The 21931-nt window shown below is 54.1% G+C and overlaps 36 non-coding genes across 36 annotated transcripts; all 36 read left to right on the plus strand.

The window, feature by feature from the left end:
- The first annotated feature begins 319 nt into the window (after window positions 1–319).
- Window positions 320–391, plus strand: Trnae-cuc. Its single transcript has one exon. It is a non-coding gene; the product is annotated as a tRNA-Glu (tRNA).
- Window positions 392–765: 374 nt separating this feature from the next.
- Window positions 766–837, plus strand: Trnah-gug. Its single transcript has one exon. It is a non-coding gene; the product is annotated as a tRNA-His (tRNA).
- Window positions 838–1949: 1112 nt separating this feature from the next.
- Trnae-cuc lies at window positions 1950–2021 on the plus strand. Its single transcript has one exon. It is a non-coding gene; the product is annotated as a tRNA-Glu (tRNA).
- A 374-nt stretch (window positions 2022–2395) lies between these two features.
- On the plus strand, window positions 2396–2467 carry Trnah-gug. The gene has a single exon. It is a non-coding gene; the product is annotated as a tRNA-His (tRNA).
- Window positions 2468–3214: 747 nt separating this feature from the next.
- Window positions 3215–3296, plus strand: Trnal-uag. The gene has a single exon. It is a non-coding gene; the product is annotated as a tRNA-Leu (tRNA).
- A 445-nt stretch (window positions 3297–3741) lies between these two features.
- On the plus strand, window positions 3742–3813 carry Trnae-cuc. The gene has a single exon. It is a non-coding gene; the product is annotated as a tRNA-Glu (tRNA).
- Window positions 3814–4187: 374 nt separating this feature from the next.
- Trnah-gug lies at window positions 4188–4259 on the plus strand. The gene has a single exon. It is a non-coding gene; the product is annotated as a tRNA-His (tRNA).
- A 747-nt stretch (window positions 4260–5006) lies between these two features.
- On the plus strand, window positions 5007–5088 carry Trnal-uag. Its single transcript has one exon. It is a non-coding gene; the product is annotated as a tRNA-Leu (tRNA).
- Window positions 5089–5533: 445 nt separating this feature from the next.
- Window positions 5534–5605, plus strand: Trnae-cuc. The gene has a single exon. It is a non-coding gene; the product is annotated as a tRNA-Glu (tRNA).
- Window positions 5606–5979: 374 nt separating this feature from the next.
- Trnah-gug lies at window positions 5980–6051 on the plus strand. The gene has a single exon. It is a non-coding gene; the product is annotated as a tRNA-His (tRNA).
- Window positions 6052–6798: 747 nt separating this feature from the next.
- On the plus strand, window positions 6799–6880 carry Trnal-uag. The gene has a single exon. It is a non-coding gene; the product is annotated as a tRNA-Leu (tRNA).
- A 445-nt stretch (window positions 6881–7325) lies between these two features.
- Trnae-cuc lies at window positions 7326–7397 on the plus strand. Its single transcript has one exon. It is a non-coding gene; the product is annotated as a tRNA-Glu (tRNA).
- A 374-nt stretch (window positions 7398–7771) lies between these two features.
- Window positions 7772–7843, plus strand: Trnah-gug. Its single transcript has one exon. It is a non-coding gene; the product is annotated as a tRNA-His (tRNA).
- Window positions 7844–8590: 747 nt separating this feature from the next.
- On the plus strand, window positions 8591–8672 carry Trnal-uag. Its single transcript has one exon. It is a non-coding gene; the product is annotated as a tRNA-Leu (tRNA).
- A 445-nt stretch (window positions 8673–9117) lies between these two features.
- Trnae-cuc lies at window positions 9118–9189 on the plus strand. Its single transcript has one exon. It is a non-coding gene; the product is annotated as a tRNA-Glu (tRNA).
- Window positions 9190–9563: 374 nt separating this feature from the next.
- Trnah-gug lies at window positions 9564–9635 on the plus strand. Its single transcript has one exon. It is a non-coding gene; the product is annotated as a tRNA-His (tRNA).
- Window positions 9636–10382: 747 nt separating this feature from the next.
- On the plus strand, window positions 10383–10464 carry Trnal-uag. The gene has a single exon. It is a non-coding gene; the product is annotated as a tRNA-Leu (tRNA).
- Window positions 10465–10909: 445 nt separating this feature from the next.
- Trnae-cuc lies at window positions 10910–10981 on the plus strand. The gene has a single exon. It is a non-coding gene; the product is annotated as a tRNA-Glu (tRNA).
- Window positions 10982–11355: 374 nt separating this feature from the next.
- Trnah-gug lies at window positions 11356–11427 on the plus strand. Its single transcript has one exon. It is a non-coding gene; the product is annotated as a tRNA-His (tRNA).
- A 747-nt stretch (window positions 11428–12174) lies between these two features.
- Window positions 12175–12256, plus strand: Trnal-uag. The gene has a single exon. It is a non-coding gene; the product is annotated as a tRNA-Leu (tRNA).
- Window positions 12257–12701: 445 nt separating this feature from the next.
- On the plus strand, window positions 12702–12773 carry Trnae-cuc. Its single transcript has one exon. It is a non-coding gene; the product is annotated as a tRNA-Glu (tRNA).
- A 374-nt stretch (window positions 12774–13147) lies between these two features.
- On the plus strand, window positions 13148–13219 carry Trnah-gug. Its single transcript has one exon. It is a non-coding gene; the product is annotated as a tRNA-His (tRNA).
- Window positions 13220–13966: 747 nt separating this feature from the next.
- On the plus strand, window positions 13967–14048 carry Trnal-uag. Its single transcript has one exon. It is a non-coding gene; the product is annotated as a tRNA-Leu (tRNA).
- Window positions 14049–14493: 445 nt separating this feature from the next.
- Window positions 14494–14565, plus strand: Trnae-cuc. The gene has a single exon. It is a non-coding gene; the product is annotated as a tRNA-Glu (tRNA).
- Window positions 14566–14939: 374 nt separating this feature from the next.
- On the plus strand, window positions 14940–15011 carry Trnah-gug. The gene has a single exon. It is a non-coding gene; the product is annotated as a tRNA-His (tRNA).
- Window positions 15012–15758: 747 nt separating this feature from the next.
- Trnal-uag lies at window positions 15759–15840 on the plus strand. Its single transcript has one exon. It is a non-coding gene; the product is annotated as a tRNA-Leu (tRNA).
- A 445-nt stretch (window positions 15841–16285) lies between these two features.
- Window positions 16286–16357, plus strand: Trnae-cuc. The gene has a single exon. It is a non-coding gene; the product is annotated as a tRNA-Glu (tRNA).
- Window positions 16358–16731: 374 nt separating this feature from the next.
- On the plus strand, window positions 16732–16803 carry Trnah-gug. The gene has a single exon. It is a non-coding gene; the product is annotated as a tRNA-His (tRNA).
- Window positions 16804–17550: 747 nt separating this feature from the next.
- Window positions 17551–17632, plus strand: Trnal-uag. The gene has a single exon. It is a non-coding gene; the product is annotated as a tRNA-Leu (tRNA).
- A 445-nt stretch (window positions 17633–18077) lies between these two features.
- On the plus strand, window positions 18078–18149 carry Trnae-cuc. Its single transcript has one exon. It is a non-coding gene; the product is annotated as a tRNA-Glu (tRNA).
- A 374-nt stretch (window positions 18150–18523) lies between these two features.
- Trnah-gug lies at window positions 18524–18595 on the plus strand. Its single transcript has one exon. It is a non-coding gene; the product is annotated as a tRNA-His (tRNA).
- Window positions 18596–19342: 747 nt separating this feature from the next.
- On the plus strand, window positions 19343–19424 carry Trnal-uag. Its single transcript has one exon. It is a non-coding gene; the product is annotated as a tRNA-Leu (tRNA).
- Window positions 19425–19869: 445 nt separating this feature from the next.
- On the plus strand, window positions 19870–19941 carry Trnae-cuc. Its single transcript has one exon. It is a non-coding gene; the product is annotated as a tRNA-Glu (tRNA).
- Window positions 19942–20315: 374 nt separating this feature from the next.
- Trnah-gug lies at window positions 20316–20387 on the plus strand. Its single transcript has one exon. It is a non-coding gene; the product is annotated as a tRNA-His (tRNA).
- A 747-nt stretch (window positions 20388–21134) lies between these two features.
- On the plus strand, window positions 21135–21216 carry Trnal-uag. Its single transcript has one exon. It is a non-coding gene; the product is annotated as a tRNA-Leu (tRNA).
- A 445-nt stretch (window positions 21217–21661) lies between these two features.
- Trnae-cuc lies at window positions 21662–21733 on the plus strand. The gene has a single exon. It is a non-coding gene; the product is annotated as a tRNA-Glu (tRNA).
- The last annotated feature ends 198 nt before the right edge of the window (window positions 21734–21931 follow it).

Consider the following 21931-nt stretch of genomic DNA (forward strand, 5'->3'; position numbering starts at 1 on the left):
TCTTCGGAGGCGTGGGTTCCAATCCCACAGCTGCCAAACGTGTAATGTTTCCTGTGTCGAAGGCAGATGCACTCATTGCCCGCAAAGGAAACAGCACAACAAGGCGTGAGCGTCTGCTTGGTGAATTGTCGTAGAACAGTGCGTGGTGCAACGACAGGATTTGTAGGCACCTTTTGCTCTCATCATTGCTGGCGTCCGTCTCCACGAAATGCGTCCGGAGCACGCCGTTCTATAACGCGAGAGAGTGGATTTTTTACAGTTGTCGTCAGTTAACCGTGGGTGGCTGCTGCGTTCGCTGGAAAGAGCACTGCCGTCGTTATCCGGTGTGGTCTAGTGGCTAGGATACCTGGCTCTCACCCAGGAGGCCCGGGTTCGATTCCCGGTACTGGAATCGCGCGTTTTTGTTGCTCCTCTTATGCGACTTGTCTCGACTTTGCTCGACTGACGCTACGCTGACGCGTGCAGAAAGCTACGTTAAGTATGATTCACGACAACACCTGACGGCGAGAGAGATGAAGCGTCTATCCACTTGTTATCCAGCCACATACCTGTAGTCAAGAGGCTTGGGGGACTGCAAGACATTGCCACGGAGGTGAATGCAGCTAACCACTGTAGTTAGTGTCCTGACAGCGCAGGCACGTTCATTTGCTCGTATACATGTGATGGAGACCGTGTCTCACACTGCTGTGGCGTACACCTTGGCCTAGGCTCTGCTGTGTATCGCCACTTGCATTACAGGCAGCTGCTTTCGCGGGCGCGTCCGTGGCCGTGATCGTCTAGTGGTTAGGACATTGCGTTGTGGCCGCAATAACCCAGGTTCGAATCCTGGTCACGGCAATTTTGAAAGTTTTGCCTTGCTGCCGTTGCAATGACGAGTACTCGAAATGACAGTACTCTCTTGACTTTTTCGGTCGTGTTCCGCAGGCCGCAGTTTGCCCTACCACTTCATCCCCAACACGTAATGTCGCCTCCCAGAGCGCAGACGTCCGCTGCTCTCTGTAGTCGAAAAGGGCAGTTGTTTGAAGTGCGATGGATGAGCAGCCAGTCCCAGCAGAACAGGAAGCTGTGGCGTGCACTGTTTGTACAAATGCTAGGAACACTGGCGCACCAAGCAGCGCATGTAGCGTGGCCGAGCGCTTTAAGGCGCTGGTTTCAGGCACCAGTCTCTCTGTAGGCGCGGTTTCGAGTCCCGTAGCTGCCGGGGGCTTTGCTGTGATCGCGTTAACCTGCCGCTTTTTCTTCAAGTGTAACCTCCTTGAGCTCACATATGTTTGATACATGGAGCATTCTAGCTCCGCCTGACAGTTACAGCTACGATACTTTAGTGGTTACGGAAAGCCCAGGTTCGAAACCTGGTCACGGCACGAAAACGTCTCTTGACGCTGTCTCCTTAACTGCGACAGCTACAGACAAGTGGCGTCGCTGCCACACGGCGGGCACGGCTTTTTCTTGCTGTGGATGGCCTAAAGAGACGCTTCCAGTGGGAGAGCAGTGGAAATACATGGCACGGCGATTGCCAAGATACTTCCATTTCGAAGTGATCTTTGTAGTACAAAGGAAACGTTTTGCGGCTGCTGCTCCAACGGTAACGTGGCCGAGCGGTCTAAGGCGCTGGTTTTAGGCACCAGTCTCTTCGGAGGCGTGGGTTCCAATCCCACAGCTGCCAAACGTGTAATGTTTCCTGTGTCGAAGGCAGATGCACTCATTGCCCGCAAAGGAAACAGCACAACAAGGCGTGAGCGTCTGCTTGGTGAATTGTCGTAGAACAGTGCGTGGTGCAACGACAGGATTTGTAGGCACCTTTTGCTCTCATCATTGCTGGCGTCCGTCTCCACGAAATGCGTCCGGAGCACGCCGTTCTATAACGCGAGAGAGTGGATTTTTTACAGTTGTCGTCAGTTAACCGTGGGTGGCTGCTGCGTTCGCTGGAAAGAGCACTGCCGTCGTTATCCGGTGTGGTCTAGTGGCTAGGATACCTGGCTCTCACCCAGGAGGCCCGGGTTCGATTCCCGGTACTGGAATCGCGCGTTTTTGTTGCTCCTCTTATGCGACTTGTCTCGACTTTGCTCGACTGACGCTACGCTGACGCGTGCAGAAAGCTACGTTAAGTATGATTCACGGCAACACCTGACGGCGAGAGAGATGAAGCGTCTATCCACTTGTTATCCAGCCACATACCTGTAGTCAAGAGGCTTGGGGGACTGCAAGACATTGCCACGGAGGTGAATGCAGCTAACCACTGTAGTTAGTGTCCTGACAGCGCAGGCACGTTCATTTGCTCGTATACATGTGATGGAGACCGTGTCTCACACTGCTGTGGCGTACACCTTGGCCTAGGCTCTGCTGTGTATCGCCACTTGCATTACAGGCAGCTGCTTTCGCGGGCGCGTCCGTGGCCGTGATCGTCTAGTGGTTAGGACATTGCGTTGTGGCCGCAATAACCCAGGTTCGAATCCTGGTCACGGCAATTTTGAAAGTTTTGCCTTGCTGCCGTTGCAATGACGAGTACTCGAAATGACAGTACTCTCTTGACTTTTTCGGTCGTGTTCCGCAGGCCGCAGTTTGCCCTACCACTTCATCCCCAACACGTAATGTCGCCTCCCAGAGCGCAGACGTCCGCTGCTCTCTGTAGTCGAAAAGGGCAGTTGTTTGAAGTGCGATGGATGAGCAGCCAGTCCCAGCAGAACAGGAAGCTGTGGCGTGCACTGTTTGTACAAATGCTAGGAACACTGGCGCACCAAGCAGCGCATGTAGCGTGGCCGAGCGCTTTAAGGCGCTGGTTTCAGGCACCAGTCTCTCTGTAGGCGCGGTTTCGAGTCCCGTAGCTGCCGGGGGCTTTGCTGTGATCGCGTTAACCTGCCGCTTTTTCTTCAAGTGTAACCTCCTTGAGCTCACATATGTTTGATACATGGAGCATTCTAGCTCCGCCTGACAGTTACAGCTACGATACTTTAGTGGTTACGGAAAGCCCAGGTTCGAAACCTGGTCACGGCACGAAAACGTCTCTTGACGCTGTCTCCTTAACTGCGACAGCTACAGACAAGTGGCGTCGCTGCCACACGGCGGGCACGGCTTTTTCTTGCTGTGGATGGCCTAAAGAGACGCTTCCAGTGGGAGAGCAGTGGAAATACATGGCACGGCGATTGCCAAGATACTTCCATTTCGAAGTGATCTTTGTAGTACAAAGGAAACGTTTTGCGGCTGCTGCTCCAACGGTAACGTGGCCGAGCGGTCTAAGGCGCTGGTTTTAGGCACCAGTCTCTTCGGAGGCGTGGGTTCCAATCCCACCGTTGCCACTTTTTACATCTCATTTTTGTGCCGTTGCGGTGTGTTCTCGTGGGGTAGGACGCAGCTCTTGTGACGCGCGTGTTGTGTAGGTAGCGTGGCCGAGCGGTCTAAGGCGCTGGTTTCAGGCACCATTCTCTTCGGAGGCGTGGGTTCCAATCCCACAGCTGCCAAACGTGTAATGTTTCCTGTGTCGAAGGCAGATGCACTCATTGCCCGCAAAGAAAACAGCACAACAAGGCGTGAGCGTCTGCTTGGTGAATTGTCGTAGAACAGTGCGTGGTGCAACGACAGGATTTGTAGGCACCTTCTGCTCTCATCATTGCTGGCGTCCGTCTCCACGAAATGCGTCCGGAGCACGCCGTTCTATAACGCGAGAGAGTGGATTTTTTACAGTTGTCGTCAGTTAACCGTGGGTGGCTGCTGCGTTCGCTGGAAAGAGCACTGCCGTCGTTATCCGGTGTGGTCTAGTGGCTAGGATACCTGGCTCTCACCCAGGAGGCCCGGGTTCGATTCCCGGTACTGGAATCGCGCGTTTTTGTTGCTCCTCTTATGCGACTTGTCTCGACTTTGCTCGACTGACGCTACGCTGACGCCTGCAGAAAGCTACGTTAAGTATGATTCACGGCAACACCTGACGGCGAGAGAGATGAAGCGTCTATCCACTTGTTATCCAGCCACATACCTGTAGTCAAGAGGCTTGGGGGACTGCAAGACATTGCCACGGAGGTGAATGCAGCTAACCACTGTAGTTAGTGTCCTGACAGCGCAGGCACGTTCATTTGCTCGTATACATGTGATGGAGACCGTGTCTCACACTGCTGTGGCGTACACCTTGGCCTAGGCTCTGCTGTGTATCGCCACTTGCATTACAGGCAGCTGCTTTCGCGGGCGCGTCCGTGGCCGTGATCGTCTAGTGGTTAGGACATTGCGTTGTGGCCGCAATAACCCAGGTTCGAATCCTGGTCACGGCAATTTTGAAAGTTTTGCCTTGCTGCCGTTGCAATGACGAGTACTCGAAATGACAGTACTCTCTTGACTTTTTCGGTCGTGTTCCGCAGGCCGCAGTTTGCCCTACCACTTCATCCCCAACACGTAATGTCGCCTCCCAGAGCGCAGACGTCCGCTGCTCTCTGTAGTCGAAAAGGGCAGTTGTTTGAAGTGCGATGGATGAGCAGCCAGTCCCAGCAGAACAGGAAGCTGTGGCGTGCACTGTTTGTACAAATGCTAGGAACACTGGCGCACCAAGCAGCGCATGTAGCGTGGCCGAGCGCTTTAAGGCGCTGGTTTCAGGCACCAGTCTCTCTGTAGGCGCGGTTTCGAGTCCCGTAGCTGCCGGGGGCTTTGCTGTGATCGCGTTAACCTGCCGCTTTTTCTTCAAGTGTAACCTCCTTGAGCTCACATATGTTTGATACATGGAGCATTCTAGCTCCGCCTGACAGTTACAGCTACGATACTTTAGTGGTTACGGAAAGCCCAGGTTCGAAACCTGGTCACGGCACGAAAACGTCTCTTGACGCTGTCTCCTTAACTGCGACAGCTACAGACAAGTGGCGTCGCTGCCACACGGCGGGCACGGCTTTTTCTTGCTGTGGATGGCCTAAAGAGACGCTTCCAGTGGGAGAGCAGTGGAAATACATGGCACGGCGATTGCCAAGATACTTCCATTTCGAAGTGATCTTTGTAGTACAAAGGAAACGTTTTGCGGCTGCTGCTCCAACGGTAACGTGGCCGAGCGGTCTAAGGCGCTGGTTTTAGGCACCAGTCTCTTCGGAGGCGTGGGTTCCAATCCCACCGTTGCCACTTTTTACATCTCATTTTTGTGCCGTTGCGGTGTGTTCTCGTGGGGTAGGACGCAGCTCTTGTGACGCGCGTGTTGTGTAGGTAGCGTGGCCGAGCGGTCTAAGGCGCTGGTTTCAGGCACCATTCTCTTCGGAGGCGTGGGTTCCAATCCCACAGCTGCCAAACGTGTAATGTTTCCTGTGTCGAAGGCAGATGCACTCATTGCCCGCAAAGAAAACAGCACAACAAGGCGTGAGCGTCTGCTTGGTGAATTGTCGTAGAACAGTGCGTGGTGCAACGACAGGATTTGTAGGCACCTTCTGCTCTCATCATTGCTGGCGTCCGTCTCCACGAAATGCGTCCGGAGCACGCCGTTCTATAACGCGAGAGAGTGGATTTTTTACAGTTGTCGTCAGTTAACCGTGGGTGGCTGCTGCGTTCGCTGGAAAGAGCACTGCCGTCGTTATCCGGTGTGGTCTAGTGGCTAGGATACCTGGCTCTCACCCAGGAGGCCCGGGTTCGATTCCCGGTACTGGAATCGCGCGTTTTTGTTGCTCCTCTTATGCGACTTGTCTCGACTTTGCTCGACTGACGCTACGCTGACGCCTGCAGAAAGCTACGTTAAGTATGATTCACGGCAACACCTGACGGCGAGAGAGATGAAGCGTCTATCCACTTGTTATCCAGCCACATACCTGTAGTCAAGAGGCTTGGGGGACTGCAAGACATTGCCACGGAGGTGAATGCAGCTAACCACTGTAGTTAGTGTCCTGACAGCGCAGGCACGTTCATTTGCTCGTATACATGTGATGGAGACCGTGTCTCACACTGCTGTGGCGTACACCTTGGCCTAGGCTCTGCTGTGTATCGCCACTTGCATTACAGGCAGCTGCTTTCGCGGGCGCGTCCGTGGCCGTGATCGTCTAGTGGTTAGGACATTGCGTTGTGGCCGCAATAACCCAGGTTCGAATCCTGGTCACGGCAATTTTGAAAGTTTTGCCTTGCTGCCGTTGCAATGACGAGTACTCGAAATGACAGTACTCTCTTGACTTTTTCGGTCGTGTTCCGCAGGCCGCAGTTTGCCCTACCACTTCATCCCCAACACGTAATGTCGCCTCCCAGAGCGCAGACGTCCGCTGCTCTCTGTAGTCGAAAAGGGCAGTTGTTTGAAGTGCGATGGATGAGCAGCCAGTCCCAGCAGAACAGGAAGCTGTGGCGTGCACTGTTTGTACAAATGCTAGGAACACTGGCGCACCAAGCAGCGCATGTAGCGTGGCCGAGCGCTTTAAGGCGCTGGTTTCAGGCACCAGTCTCTCTGTAGGCGCGGTTTCGAGTCCCGTAGCTGCCGGGGGCTTTGCTGTGATCGCGTTAACCTGCCGCTTTTTCTTCAAGTGTAACCTCCTTGAGCTCACATATGTTTGATACATGGAGCATTCTAGCTCCGCCTGACAGTTACAGCTACGATACTTTAGTGGTTACGGAAAGCCCAGGTTCGAAACCTGGTCACGGCACGAAAACGTCTCTTGACGCTGTCTCCTTAACTGCGACAGCTACAGACAAGTGGCGTCGCTGCCACACGGCGGGCACGGCTTTTTCTTGCTGTGGATGGCCTAAAGAGACGCTTCCAGTGGGAGAGCAGTGGAAATACATGGCACGGCGATTGCCAAGATACTTCCATTTCGAAGTGATCTTTGTAGTACAAAGGAAACGTTTTGCGGCTGCTGCTCCAACGGTAACGTGGCCGAGCGGTCTAAGGCGCTGGTTTTAGGCACCAGTCTCTTCGGAGGCGTGGGTTCCAATCCCACCGTTGCCACTTTTTACATCTCATTTTTGTGCCGTTGCGGTGTGTTCTCGTGGGGTAGGACGCAGCTCTTGTGACGCGCGTGTTGTGTAGGTAGCGTGGCCGAGCGGTCTAAGGCGCTGGTTTCAGGCACCATTCTCTTCGGAGGCGTGGGTTCCAATCCCACAGCTGCCAAACGTGTAATGTTTCCTGTGTCGAAGGCAGATGCACTCATTGCCCGCAAAGAAAACAGCACAACAAGGCGTGAGCGTCTGCTTGGTGAATTGTCGTAGAACAGTGCGTGGTGCAACGACAGGATTTGTAGGCACCTTCTGCTCTCATCATTGCTGGCGTCCGTCTCCACGAAATGCGTCCGGAGCACGCCGTTCTATAACGCGAGAGAGTGGATTTTTTACAGTTGTCGTCAGTTAACCGTGGGTGGCTGCTGCGTTCGCTGGAAAGAGCACTGCCGTCGTTATCCGGTGTGGTCTAGTGGCTAGGATACCTGGCTCTCACCCAGGAGGCCCGGGTTCGCTTCCCGGTACTGGAATCGCGCGTTTTTGTTGCTCCTCTTATGCGACTTGTCTCGACTTTGCTCGACTGACGCTACGCTGACGCCTGCAGAAAGCTACGTTAAGTATGATTCACGGCAACACCTGACGGCGAGAGAGATGAAGCGTCTATCCACTTGTTATCCAGCCACATACCTGTAGTCAAGAGGCTTGGGGGACTGCAAGACATTGCCACGGAGGTGAATGCAGCTAACCACTGTAGTTAGTGTCCTGACAGCGCAGGCACGTTCATTTGCTCGTATACATGTGATGGAGACCGTGTCTCACACTGCTGTGGCGTACACCTTGGCCTAGGCTCTGCTGTGTATCGCCACTTGCATTACAGGCAGCTGCTTTCGCGGGCGCGTCCGTGGCCGTGATCGTCTAGTGGTTAGGACATTGCGTTGTGGCCGCAATAACCCAGGTTCGAATCCTGGTCACGGCAATTTTGAAAGTTTTGCCTTGCTGCCGTTGCAATGACGAGTACTCGAAATGACAGTACTCTCTTGACTTTTTCGGTCGTGTTCCGCAGGCCGCAGTTTGCCCTACCACTTCATCCCCAACACGTAATGTCGCCTCCCAGAGCGCAGACGTCCGCTGCTCTCTGTAGTCGAAAAGGGCAGTTGTTTGAAGTGCGATGGATGAGCAGCCAGTCCCAGCAGAACAGGAAGCTGTGGCGTGCACTGTTTGTACAAATGCTAGGAACACTGGCGCACCAAGCAGCGCATGTAGCGTGGCCGAGCGCTTTAAGGCGCTGGTTTCAGGCACCAGTCTCTCTGTAGGCGCGGTTTCGAGTCCCGTAGCTGCCGGGGGCTTTGCTGTGATCGCGTTAACCTGCCGCTTTTTCTTCAAGTGTAACCTCCTTGAGCTCACATATGTTTGATACATGGAGCATTCTAGCTCCGCCTGACAGTTACAGCTACGATACTTTAGTGGTTACGGAAAGCCCAGGTTCGAAACCTGGTCACGGCACGAAAACGTCTCTTGACGCTGTCTCCTTAACTGCGACAGCTACAGACAAGTGGCGTCGCTGCCACACGGCGGGCACGGCTTTTTCTTGCTGTGGATGGCCTAAAGAGACGCTTCCAGTGGGAGAGCAGTGGAAATACATGGCACGGCGATTGCCAAGATACTTCCATTTCGAAGTGATCTTTGTAGTACAAAGGAAACGTTTTGCGGCTGCTGCTCCAACGGTAACGTGGCCGAGCGGTCTAAGGCGCTGGTTTTAGGCACCAGTCTCTTCGGAGGCGTGGGTTCGAATCCCACCGTTGCCACTTTTTACATCTCATTTTTGTGCCGTTGCGGTGTGTTCTCGTGGGGTAGGACGCAGCTCTTGTGACGCGCGTGTTGTGTAGGTAGCGTGGCCGAGCGGTCTAAGGCGCTGGTTTCAGGCACCATTCTCTTCGGAGGCGTGGGTTCCAATCCCACAGCTGCCAAACGTGTAATGTTTCCTGTGTCGAAGGCAGATGCACTCATTGCCCGCAAAGAAAACAGCACAACAAGGCGTGAGCGTCTGCTTGGTGAATTGTCGTAGAACAGTGCGTGGTGCAACGACAGGATTTGTAGGCACCTTCTGCTCTCATCATTGCTGGCGTCCGTCTCCACGAAATGCGTCCGGAGCACGCCGTTCTATAACGCGAGAGAGTGGATTTTTTACAGTTGTCGTCAGTTAACCGTGGGTGGCTGCTGCGTTCGCTGGAAAGAGCACTGCCGTCGTTATCCGGTGTGGTCTAGTGGCTAGGATACCTGGCTCTCACCCAGGAGGCCCGGGTTCGATTCCCGGTACTGGAATCGCGCGTTTTTGTTGCTCCTCTTATGCGACTTGTCTCGACTTTGCTCGACTGACGCTACGCTGACGCGTGCAGAAAGCTACGTTAAGTATGATTCACGGCAACACCTGACGGCGAGAGAGATGAAGCGTCTATCCACTTGTTATCCAGCCACATACCTGTAGTCAAGAGGCTTGGGGGACTGCAAGACATTGCCACGGAGGTGAATGCAGCTAACCACTGTAGTTAGTGTCCTGACAGCGCAGGCACGTTCATTTGCTCGTATACATGTGATGGAGACCGTGTCTCACACTGCTGTGGCGTACACCTTGGCCTAGGCTCTGCTGTGTATCGCCACTTGCATTACAGGCAGCTGCTTTCGCGGGCGCGTCCGTGGCCGTGATCGTCTAGTGGTTAGGACATTGCGTTGTGGCCGCAATAACCCAGGTTCGAATCCTGGTCACGGCAATTTTGAAAGTTTTGCCTTGCTGCCGTTGCAATGACGAGTACTCGAAATGACAGTACTCTCTTGACTTTTTCGGTCGTGTTCCGCAGGCCGCAGTTTGCCCTACCACTTCATCCCCAACACGTAATGTCGCCTCCCAGAGCGCAGACGTCCGCTGCTCTCTGTAGTCGAAAAGGGCAGTTGTTTGAAGTGCGATGGATGAGCAGCCAGTCCCAGCAGAACAGGAAGCTGTGGCGTGCACTGTTTGTACAAATGCTAGGAACACTGGCGCACCAAGCAGCGCATGTAGCGTGGCCGAGCGCTTTAAGGCGCTGGTTTCAGGCACCAGTCTCTCTGTAGGCGCGGTTTCGAGTCCCGTAGCTGCCGGGGGCTTTGCTGTGATCGCGTTAACCTGCCGCTTTTTCTTCAAGTGTAACCTCCTTGAGCTCACATATGTTTGATACATGGAGCATTCTAGCTCCGCCTGACAGTTACAGCTACGATACTTTAGTGGTTACGGAAAGCCCAGGTTCGAAACCTGGTCACGGCACGAAAACGTCTCTTGACGCTGTCTCCTTAACTGCGACAGCTACAGACAAGTGGCGTCGCTGCCACACGGCGGGCACGGCTTTTTCTTGCTGTGGATGGCCTAAAGAGACGCTTCCAGTGGGAGAGCAGTGGAAATACATGGCACGGCGATTGCCAAGATACTTCCATTTCGAAGTGATCTTTGTAGTACAAAGGAAACGTTTTGCGGCTGCTGCTCCAACGGTAACGTGGCCGAGCGGTCTAAGGCGCTGGTTTTAGGCACCAGTCTCTTCGGAGGCGTGGGTTCGAATCCCACCGTTGCCACTTTTTACATCTCATTTTTGTGCCGTTGCGGTGTGTTCTCGTGGGGTAGGACGCAGCTCTTGTGACGCGCGTGTTGTGTAGGTAGCGTGGCCGAGCGGTCTAAGGCGCTGGTTTCAGGCACCATTCTCTTCGGAGGCGTGGGTTCCAATCCCACAGCTGCCAAACGTGTAATGTTTCCTGTGTCGAAGGCAGATGCACTCATTGCCCGCAAAGAAAACAGCACAACAAGGCGTGAGCGTCTGCTTGGTGAATTGTCGTAGAACAGTGCGTGGTGCAACGACAGGATTTGTAGGCACCTTCTGCTCTCATCATTGCTGGCGTCCGTCTCCACGAAATGCGTCCGGAGCACGCCGTTCTATAACGCGAGAGAGTGGATTTTTTACAGTTGTCGTCAGTTAACCGTGGGTGGCTGCTGCGTTCGCTGGAAAGAGCACTGCCGTCGTTATCCGGTGTGGTCTAGTGGCTAGGATACCTGGCTCTCACCCAGGAGGCCCGGGTTCGATTCCCGGTACTGGAATCGCGCGTTTTTGTTGCTCCTCTTATGCGACTTGTCTCGACTTTGCTCGACTGACGCTACGCTGACGCGTGCAGAAAGCTACGTTAAGTATGATTCACGGCAACACCTGACGGCGAGAGAGATGAAGCGTCTATCCACTTGTTATCCAGCCACATACCTGTAGTCAAGAGGCTTGGGGGACTGCAAGACATTGCCACGGAGGTGAATGCAGCTAACCACTGTAGTTAGTGTCCTGACAGCGCAGGCACGTTCATTTGCTCGTATACATGTGATGGAGACCGTGTCTCACACTGCTGTGGCGTACACCTTGGCCTAGGCTCTGCTGTGTATCGCCACTTGCATTACAGGCAGCTGCTTTCGCGGGCGCGTCCGTGGCCGTGATCGTCTAGTGGTTAGGACATTGCGTTGTGGCCGCAATAACCCAGGTTCGAATCCTGGTCACGGCAATTTTGAAAGTTTTGCCTTGCTGCCGTTGCAATGACGAGTACTCGAAATGACAGTACTCTCTTGACTTTTTCGGTCGTGTTCCGCAGGCCGCAGTTTGCCCTACCACTTCATCCCCAACACGTAATGTCGCCTCCCAGAGCGCAGACGTCCGCTGCTCTCTGTAGTCGAAAAGGGCAGTTGTTTGAAGTGCGATGGATGAGCAGCCAGTCCCAGCAGAACAGGAAGCTGTGGCGTGCACTGTTTGTACAAATGCTAGGAACACTGGCGCACCAAGCAGCGCATGTAGCGTGGCCGAGCGCTTTAAGGCGCTGGTTTCAGGCACCAGTCTCTCTGTAGGCGCGGTTTCGAGTCCCGTAGCTGCCGGGGGCTTTGCTGTGATCGCGTTAACCTGCCGCTTTTTCTTCAAGTGTAACCTCCTTGAGCTCACATATGTTTGATACATGGAGCATTCTAGCTCCGCCTGACAGTTACAGCTACGATACTTTAGTGGTTACGGAAAGCCCAGGTTCGAAACCTGGTCACGGCACGAAAACGTCTCTTGACGCTGTCTCCTTAACTGCGACAGCTACAGACAAGTGGCGTCGCTGCCACACGGCGGGCACGGCTTTTTCTTGCTGTGGATGGCCTAAAGAGACGCTTCCAGTGGGAGAGCAGTGGAAATACATGGCACGGCGATTGCCAAGATACTTCCATTTCGAAGTGATCTTTGTAGTACAAAGGAAACGTTTTGCGGCTGCTGCTCCAACGGTAACGTGGCCGAGCGGTCTAAGGCGCTGGTTTTAGGCACCAGTCTCTTCGGAGGCGTGGGTTCCAATCCCACCGTTGCCACTTTTTACATCTCATTTTTGTGCCGTTGCGGTGTGTTCTCGTGGGGTAGGACGCAGCTCTTGTGACGCGCGTGTTGTGTAGGTAGCGTGGCCGAGCGGTCTAAGGCGCTGGTTTCAGGCACCATTCTCTTCGGAGGCGTGGGTTCCAATCCCACAGCTGCCAAACGTGTAATGTTTCCTGTGTCGAAGGCAGATGCACTCATTGCCCGCAAAGAAAACAGCACAACAAGGCGTGAGCGTCTGCTTGGTGAATTGTCGTAGAACAGTGCGTGGTGCAACGACAGGATTTGTAGGCACCTTCTGCTCTCATCATTGCTGGCGTCCGTCTCCACGAAATGCGTCCGGAGCACGCCGTTCTATAACGCGAGAGAGTGGATTTTTTACAGTTGTCGTCAGTTAACCGTGGGTGGCTGCTGCGTTCGCTGGAAAGAGCACTGCCGTCGTTATCCGGTGTGGTCTAGTGGCTAGGATACCTGGCTCTCACCCAGGAGGCCCGGGTTCGATTCCCGGTACTGGAATCGCGCGTTTTTGTTGCTCCTCTTATGCGACTTGTCTCGACTTTGCTCGACTGACGCTACGCTGACGCCTGCAGAAAGCTACGTTAAGTATGATTCACGGCAACACCTGACGGCGAGAGAGATGAAGCGTCTATCCACTTGTTATCCAGCCACATACCTGTAGTCAAGAGGCTTGGGGGACTGCAAGACATTGCCACGGAGGTGAATGCAGCTAACCACTGTAGTTAGTGTCCTGACAGCGCAGGCACGTTCATTTGCTCGTATACATGTGATGGAGACCGTGTCTCACACTGCTGTGGCGTACACCTTGGCCTAGGCTCTGCTGTGTATCGCCACTTGCATTACAGGCAGCTGCTTTCGCGGGCGCGTCCGTGGCCGTGATCGTCTAGTGGTTAGGACATTGCGTTGTGGCCGCAATAACCCAGGTTCGAATCCTGGTCACGGCAATTTTGAAAGTTTTGCCTTGCTGCCGTTGCAATGACGAGTACTCGAAATGACAGTACTCTCTTGACTTTTTCGGTCGTGTTCCGCAGGCCGCAGTTTGCCCTACCACTTCATCCCCAACACGTAATGTCGCCTCCCAGAGCGCAGACGTCCGCTGCTCTCTGTAGTCGAAAAGGGCAGTTGTTTGAAGTGCGATGGATGAGCAGCCAGTCCCAGCAGAACAGGAAGCTGTGGCGTGCACTGTTTGTACAAATGCTAGGAACACTGGCGCACCAAGCAGCGCATGTAGCGTGGCCGAGCGCTTTAAGGCGCTGGTTTCAGGCACCAGTCTCTCTGTAGGCGCGGTTTCGAGTCCCGTAGCTGCCGGGGGCTTTGCTGTGATCGCGTTAACCTGCCGCTTTTTCTTCAAGTGTAACCTCCTTGAGCTCACATATGTTTGATACATGGAGCATTCTAGCTCCGCCTGACAGTTACAGCTACGATACTTTAGTGGTTACGGAAAGCCCAGGTTCGAAACCTGGTCACGGCACGAAAACGTCTCTTGACGCTGTCTCCTTAACTGCGACAGCTACAGACAAGTGGCGTCGCTGCCACACGGCGGGCACGGCTTTTTCTTGCTGTGGATGGCCTAAAGAGACGCTTCCAGTGGGAGAGCAGTGGAAATACATGGCACGGCGATTGCCAAGATACTTCCATTTCGAAGTGATCTTTGTAGTACAAAGGAAACGTTTTGCGGCTGCTGCTCCAACGGTAACGTGGCCGAGCGGTCTAAGGCGCTGGTTTTAGGCACCAGTCTCTTCGGAGGCGTGGGTTCCAATCCCACCGTTGCCACTTTTTACATCTCATTTTTGTGCCGTTGCGGTGTGTTCTCGTGGGGTAGGACGCAGCTCTTGTGACGCGCGTGTTGTGTAGGTAGCGTGGCCGAGCGGTCTAAGGCGCTGGTTTCAGGCACCATTCTCTTCGGAGGCGTGGGTTCCAATCCCACAGCTGCCAAACGTGTAATGTTTCCTGTGTCGAAGGCAGATGCACTCATTGCCCGCAAAGAAAACAGCACAACAAGGCGTGAGCGTCTGCTTGGTGAATTGTCGTAGAACAGTGCGTGGTGCAACGACAGGATTTGTAGGCACCTTCTGCTCTCATCATTGCTGGCGTCCGTCTCCACGAAATGCGTCCGGAGCACGCCGTTCTATAACGCGAGAGAGTGGATTTTTTACAGTTGTCGTCAGTTAACCGTGGGTGGCTGCTGCGTTCGCTGGAAAGAGCACTGCCGTCGTTATCCGGTGTGGTCTAGTGGCTAGGATACCTGGCTCTCACCCAGGAGGCCCGGGTTCGATTCCCGGTACTGGAATCGCGCGTTTTTGTTGCTCCTCTTATGCGACTTGTCTCGACTTTGCTCGACTGACGCTACGCTGACGCCTGCAGAAAGCTACGTTAAGTATGATTCACGGCAACACCTGACGGCGAGAGAGATGAAGCGTCTATCCACTTGTTATCCAGCCACATACCTGTAGTCAAGAGGCTTGGGGGACTGCAAGACATTGCCACGGAGGTGAATGCAGCTAACCACTGTAGTTAGTGTCCTGACAGCGCAGGCACGTTCATTTGCTCGTATACATGTGATGGAGACCGTGTCTCACACTGCTGTGGCGTACACCTTGGCCTAGGCTCTGCTGTGTATCGCCACTTGCATTACAGGCAGCTGCTTTCGCGGGCGCGTCCGTGGCCGTGATCGTCTAGTGGTTAGGACATTGCGTTGTGGCCGCAATAACCCAGGTTCGAATCCTGGTCACGGCAATTTTGAAAGTTTTGCCTTGCTGCCGTTGCAATGACGAGTACTCGAAATGACAGTACTCTCTTGACTTTTTCGGTCGTGTTCCGCAGGCCGCAGTTTGCCCTACCACTTCATCCCCAACACGTAATGTCGCCTCCCAGAGCGCAGACGTCCGCTGCTCTCTGTAGTCGAAAAGGGCAGTTGTTTGAAGTGCGATGGATGAGCAGCCAGTCCCAGCAGAACAGGAAGCTGTGGCGTGCACTGTTTGTACAAATGCTAGGAACACTGGCGCACCAAGCAGCGCATGTAGCGTGGCCGAGCGCTTTAAGGCGCTGGTTTCAGGCACCAGTCTCTCTGTAGGCGCGGTTTCGAGTCCCGTAGCTGCCGGGGGCTTTGCTGTGATCGCGTTAACCTGCCGCTTTTTCTTCAAGTGTAACCTCCTTGAGCTCACATATGTTTGATACATGGAGCATTCTAGCTCCGCCTGACAGTTACAGCTACGATACTTTAGTGGTTACGGAAAGCCCAGGTTCGAAACCTGGTCACGGCACGAAAACGTCTCTTGACGCTGTCTCCTTAACTGCGACAGCTACAGACAAGTGGCGTCGCTGCCACACGGCGGGCACGGCTTTTTCTTGCTGTGGATGGCCTAAAGAGACGCTTCCAGTGGGAGAGCAGTGGAAATACATGGCACGGCGATTGCCAAGATACTTCCATTTCGAAGTGATCTTTGTAGTACAAAGGAAACGTTTTGCGGCTGCTGCTCCAACGGTAACGTGGCCGAGCGGTCTAAGGCGCTGGTTTTAGGCACCAGTCTCTTCGGAGGCGTGGGTTCCAATCCCACCGTTGCCACTTTTTACATCTCATTTTTGTGCCGTTGCGGTGTGTTCTCGTGGGGTAGGACGCAGCTCTTGTGACGCGCGTGTTGTGTAGGTAGCGTGGCCGAGCGGTCTAAGGCGCTGGTTTCAGGCACCATTCTCTTCGGAGGCGTGGGTTCCAATCCCACAGCTGCCAAACGTGTAATGTTTCCTGTGTCGAAGGCAGATGCACTCATTGCCCGCAAAGAAAACAGCACAACAAGGCGTGAGCGTCTGCTTGGTGAATTGTCGTAGAACAGTGCGTGGTGCAACGACAGGATTTGTAGGCACCTTCTGCTCTCATCATTGCTGGCGTCCGTCTCCACGAAATGCGTCCGGAGCACGCCGTTCTATAACGCGAGAGAGTGGATTTTTTACAGTTGTCGTCAGTTAACCGTGGGTGGCTGCTGCGTTCGCTGGAAAGAGCACTGCCGTCGTTATCCGGTGTGGTCTAGTGGCTAGGATACCTGGCTCTCACCCAGGAGGCCCGGGTTCGATTCCCGGTACTGGAATCGCGCGTTTTTGTTGCTCCTCTTATGCGACTTGTCTCGACTTTGCTCGACTGACGCTACGCTGACGCGTGCAGAAAGCTACGTTAAGTATGATTCACGGCAACACCTGACGGCGAGAGAGATGAAGCGTCTATCCACTTGTTATCCAGCCACATACCTGTAGTCAAGAGGCTTGGGGGACTGCAAGACATTGCCACGGAGGTGAATGCAGCTAACCACTGTAGTTAGTGTCCTGACAGCGCAGGCACGTTCATTTGCTCGTATACATGTGATGGAGACCGTGTCTCACACTGCTGTGGCGTACACCTTGGCCTAGGCTCTGCTGTGTATCGCCACTTGCATTACAGGCAGCTGCTTTCGCGGGCGCGTCCGTGGCCGTGATCGTCTAGTGGTTAGGACATTGCGTTGTGGCCGCAATAACCCAGGTTCGAATCCTGGTCACGGCAATTTTGAAAGTTTTGCCTTGCTGCCGTTGCAATGACGAGTACTCGAAATGACAGTACTCTCTTGACTTTTTCGGTCGTGTTCCGCAGGCCGCAGTTTGCCCTACCACTTCATCCCCAACACGTAATGTCGCCTCCCAGAGCGCAGACGTCCGCTGCTCTCTGTAGTCGAAAAGGGCAGTTGTTTGAAGTGCGATGGATGAGCAGCCAGTCCCAGCAGAACAGGAAGCTGTGGCGTGCACTGTTTGTACAAATGCTAGGAACACTGGCGCACCAAGCAGCGCATGTAGCGTGGCCGAGCGCTTTAAGGCGCTGGTTTCAGGCACCAGTCTCTCTGTAGGCGCGGTTTCGAGTCCCGTAGCTGCCGGGGGCTTTGCTGTGATCGCGTTAACCTGCCGCTTTTTCTTCAAGTGTAACCTCCTTGAGCTCACATATGTTTGATACATGGAGCATTCTAGCTCCGCCTGACAGTTACAGCTACGATACTTTAGTGGTTACGGAAAGCCCAGGTTCGAAACCTGGTCACGGCACGAAAACGTCTCTTGACGCTGTCTCCTTAACTGCGACAGCTACAGACAAGTGGCGTCGCTGCCACACGGCGGGCACGGCTTTTTCTTGCTGTGGATGGCCTAAAGAGACGCTTCCAGTGGGAGAGCAGTGGAAATACATGGCACGGCGATTGCCAAGATACTTCCATTTCGAAGTGATCTTTGTAGTACAAAGGAAACGTTTTGCGGCTGCTGCTCCAACGGTAACGTGGCCGAGCGGTCTAAGGCGCTGGTTTTAGGCACCAGTCTCTTCGGAGGCGTGGGTTCGAATCCCACCGTTGCCACTTTTTACATCTCATTTTTGTGCCGTTGCGGTGTGTTCTCGTGGGGTAGGACGCAGCTCTTGTGACGCGCGTGTTGTGTAGGTAGCGTGGCCGAGCGGTCTAAGGCGCTGGTTTCAGGCACCATTCTCTTCGGAGGCGTGGGTTCCAATCCCACAGCTGCCAAACGTGTAATGTTTCCTGTGTCGAAGGCAGATGCACTCATTGCCCGCAAAGGAAACAGCACAACAAGGCGTGAGCGTCTGCTTGGTGAATTGTCGTAGAACAGTGCGTGGTGCAACGACAGGATTTGTAGGCACCTTCTGCTCTCATCATTGCTGGCGTCCGTCTCCACGAAATGCGTCCGGAGCACGCCGTTCTATAACGCGAGAGAGTGGATTTTTTACAGTTGTCGTCAGTTAACCGTGGGTGGCTGCTGCGTTCGCTGGAAAGAGCACTGCCGTCGTTATCCGGTGTGGTCTAGTGGCTAGGATACCTGGCTCTCACCCAGGAGGCCCGGGTTCGATTCCCGGTACTGGAATCGCGCGTTTTTGTTGCTCCTCTTATGCGACTTGTCTCGACTTTGCTCGACTGACGCTACGCTGACGCGTGCAGAAAGCTACGTTAAGTATGATTCACGGCAACACCTGACGGCGAGAGAGATGAAGCGTCTATCCACTTGTTATCCAGCCACATACCTGTAGTCAAGAGGCTTGGGGGACTGCAAGACATTGCCACGGAGGTGAATGCAGCTAACCACTGTAGTTAGTGTCCTGACAGCGCAGGCACGTTCATTTGCTCGTATACATGTGATGGAGACCGTGTCTCACACTGCTGTGGCGTACACCTTGGCCTAGGCTCTGCTGTGTATCGCCACTTGCATTACAGGCAGCTGCTTTCGCGGGCGCGTCCGTGGCCGTGATCGTCTAGTGGTTAGGACATTGCGTTGTGGCCGCAATAACCCAGGTTCGAATCCTGGTCACGGCAATTTTGAAAGTTTTGCCTTGCTGCCGTTGCAATGACGAGTACTCGAAATGACAGTACTCTCTTGACTTTTTCGGTCGTGTTCCGCAGGCCGCAGTTTGCCCTACCACTTCATCCCCAACACGTAATGTCGCCTCCCAGAGCGCAGACGTCCGCTGCTCTCTGTAGTCGAAAAGGGCAGTTGTTTGAAGTGCGATGGATGAGCAGCCAGTCCCAGCAGAACAGGAAGCTGTGGCGTGCACTGTTTGTACAAATGCTAGGAACACTGGCGCACCAAGCAGCGCATGTAGCGTGGCCGAGCGCTTTAAGGCGCTGGTTTCAGGCACCAGTCTCTCTGTAGGCGCGGTTTCGAGTCCCGTAGCTGCCGGGGGCTTTGCTGTGATCGCGTTAACCTGCCGCTTTTTCTTCAAGTGTAACCTCCTTGAGCTCACATATGTTTGATACATGGAGCATTCTAGCTCCGCCTGACAGTTACAGCTACGATACTTTAGTGGTTACGGAAAGCCCAGGTTCGAAACCTGGTCACGGCACGAAAACGTCTCTTGACGCTGTCTCCTTAACTGCGACAGCTACAGACAAGTGGCGTCGCTGCCACACGGCGGGCACGGCTTTTTCTTGCTGTGGATGGCCTAAAGAGACGCTTCCAGTGGGAGAGCAGTGGAAATACATGGCACGGCGATTGCCAAGATACTTCCATTTCGAAGTGATCTTTGTAGTACAAAGGAAACGTTTTGCGGCTGCTGCTCCAACGGTAACGTGGCCGAGCGGTCTAAGGCGCTGGTTTTAGGCACCAGTCTCTTCGGAGGCGTGGGTTCGAATCCCACCGTTGCCACTTTTTACATCTCATTTTTGTGCCGTTGCGGTGTGTTCTCGTGGGGTAGGACGCAGCTCTTGTGACGCGCGTGTTGTGTAGGTAGCGTGGCCGAGCGGTCTAAGGCGCTGGTTTCAGGCACCATTCTCTTCGGAGGCGTGGGTTCCAATCCCACAGCTGCCAAACGTGTAATGTTTCCTGTGTCGAAGGCAGATGCACTCATTGCCCGCAAAGGAAACAGCACAACAAGGCGTGAGCGTCTGCTTGGTGAATTGTCGTAGAACAGTGCGTGGTGCAACGACAGGATTTGTAGGCACCTTCTGCTCTCATCATTGCTGGCGTCCGTCTCCACGAAATGCGTCCGGAGCACGCCGTTCTATAACGCGAGAGAGTGGATTTTTTACAGTTGTCGTCAGTTAACCGTGGGTGGCTGCTGCGTTCGCTGGAAAGAGCACTGCCGTCGTTATCCGGTGTGGTCTAGTGGCTAGGATACCTGGCTCTCACCCAGGAGGCCCGGGTTCGATTCCCGGTACTGGAATCGCGCGTTTTTGTTGCTCCTCTTATGCGACTTGTCTCGACTTTGCTCGACTGACGCTACGCTGACGCGTGCAGAAAGCTACGTTAAGTATGATTCACGGCAACACCTGACGGCGAGAGAGATGAAGCGTCTATCCACTTGTTATCCAGCCACATACCTGTAGTCAAGAGGCTTGGGGGACTGCAAGACATTGCCACGGAGGTGAATGCAGCTAACCACTGTAGTTAGTGTCCTGACAGCGCAGGCACGTTCATTTGCTCGTATACATGTGATGGAGACCGTGTCTCACACTGCTGTGGCGTACACCTTGGCCTAGGCTCTGCTGTGTATCGCCACTTGCATTACAGGCAGCTGCTTTCGCGGGCGCGTCCGTGGCCGTGATCGTCTAGTGGTTAGGACATTGCGTTGTGGCCGCAATAACCCAGGTTCGAATCCTGGTCACGGCAATTTTGAAAGTTTTGCCTTGCTGCCGTTGCAATGACGAGTACTCGAAATGACAGTACTCTCTTGACTTTTTCGGTCGTGTTCCGCAGGCCGCAGTTTGCCCTACCACTTCATCCCCAACACGTAATGTCGCCTCCCAGAGCGCAGACGTCCGCTGCTCTCTGTAGTCGAAAAGGGCAGTTGTTTGAAGTGCGATGGATGAGCAGCCAGTCCCAGCAGAACAGGAAGCTGTGGCGTGCACTGTTTGTACAAATGCTAGGAACACTGGCGCACCAAGCAGCGCATGTAGCGTGGCCGAGCGCTTTAAGGCGCTGGTTTCAGGCACCAGTCTCTCTGTAGGCGCGGTTTCGAGTCCCGTAGCTGCCGGGGGCTTTGCTGTGATCGCGTTAACCTGCCGCTTTTTCTTCAAGTGTAACCTCCTTGAGCTCACATATGTTTGATACATGGAGCATTCTAGCTCCGCCTGACAGTTACAGCTACGATACTTTAGTGGTTACGGAAAGCCCAGGTTCGAAACCTGGTCACGGCACGAAAACGTCTCTTGACGCTGTCTCCTTAACTGCGACAGCTACAGACAAGTGGCGTCGCTGCCACACGGCGGGCACGGCTTTTTCTTGCTGTGGATGGCCTAAAGAGACGCTTCCAGTGGGAGAGCAGTGGAAATACATGGCACGGCGATTGCCAAGATACTTCCATTTCGAAGTGATCTTTGTAGTACAAAGGAAACGTTTTGCGGCTGCTGCTCCAACGGTAACGTGGCCGAGCGGTCTAAGGCGCTGGTTTTAGGCACCAGTCTCTTCGGAGGCGTGGGTTCGAATCCCACCGTTGCCACTTTTTACATCTCATTTTTGTGCCGTTGCGGTGTGTTCTCGTGGGGTAGGACGCAGCTCTTGTGACGCGCGTGTTGTGTAGGTAGCGTGGCCGAGCGGTCTAAGGCGCTGGTTTCAGGCACCATTCTCTTCGGAGGCGTGGGTTCCAATCCCACAGCTGCCAAACGTGTAATGTTTCCTGTGTCGAAGGCAGATGCACTCATTGCCCGCAAAGGAAACAGCACAACAAGGCGTGAGCGTCTGCTTGGTGAATTGTCGTAGAACAGTGCGTGGTGCAACGACAGGATTTGTAGGCACCTTCTGCTCTCATCATTGCTGGCGTCCGTCTCCACGAAATGCGTCCGGAGCACGCCGTTCTATAACGCGAGAGAGTGGATTTTTTACAGTTGTCGTCAGTTAACCGTGGGTGGCTGCTGCGTTCGCTGGAAAGAGCACTGCCGTCGTTATCCGGTGTGGTCTAGTGGCTAGGATACCTGGCTCTCACCCAGGAGGCCCGGGTTCGATTCCCGGTACTGGAATCGCGCGTTTTTGTTGCTCCTCTTATGCGACTTGTCTCGACTTTGCTCGACTGACGCTACGCTGACGCGTGCAGAAAGCTACGTTAAGTATGATTCACGGCAACACCTGACGGCGAGAGAGATGAAGCGTCTATCCACTTGTTATCCAGCCACATACCTGTAGTCAAGAGGCTTGGGGGACTGCAAGACATTGCCACG

Source organism: Schistocerca americana, unplaced genomic scaffold (genome assembly GCF_021461395.2).
Source record: "Schistocerca americana isolate TAMUIC-IGC-003095 unplaced genomic scaffold, iqSchAmer2.1 HiC_scaffold_638, whole genome shotgun sequence".
In the NCBI taxonomy this organism is placed as follows: domain Eukaryota; kingdom Metazoa; phylum Arthropoda; class Insecta; order Orthoptera; family Acrididae; genus Schistocerca; species Schistocerca americana.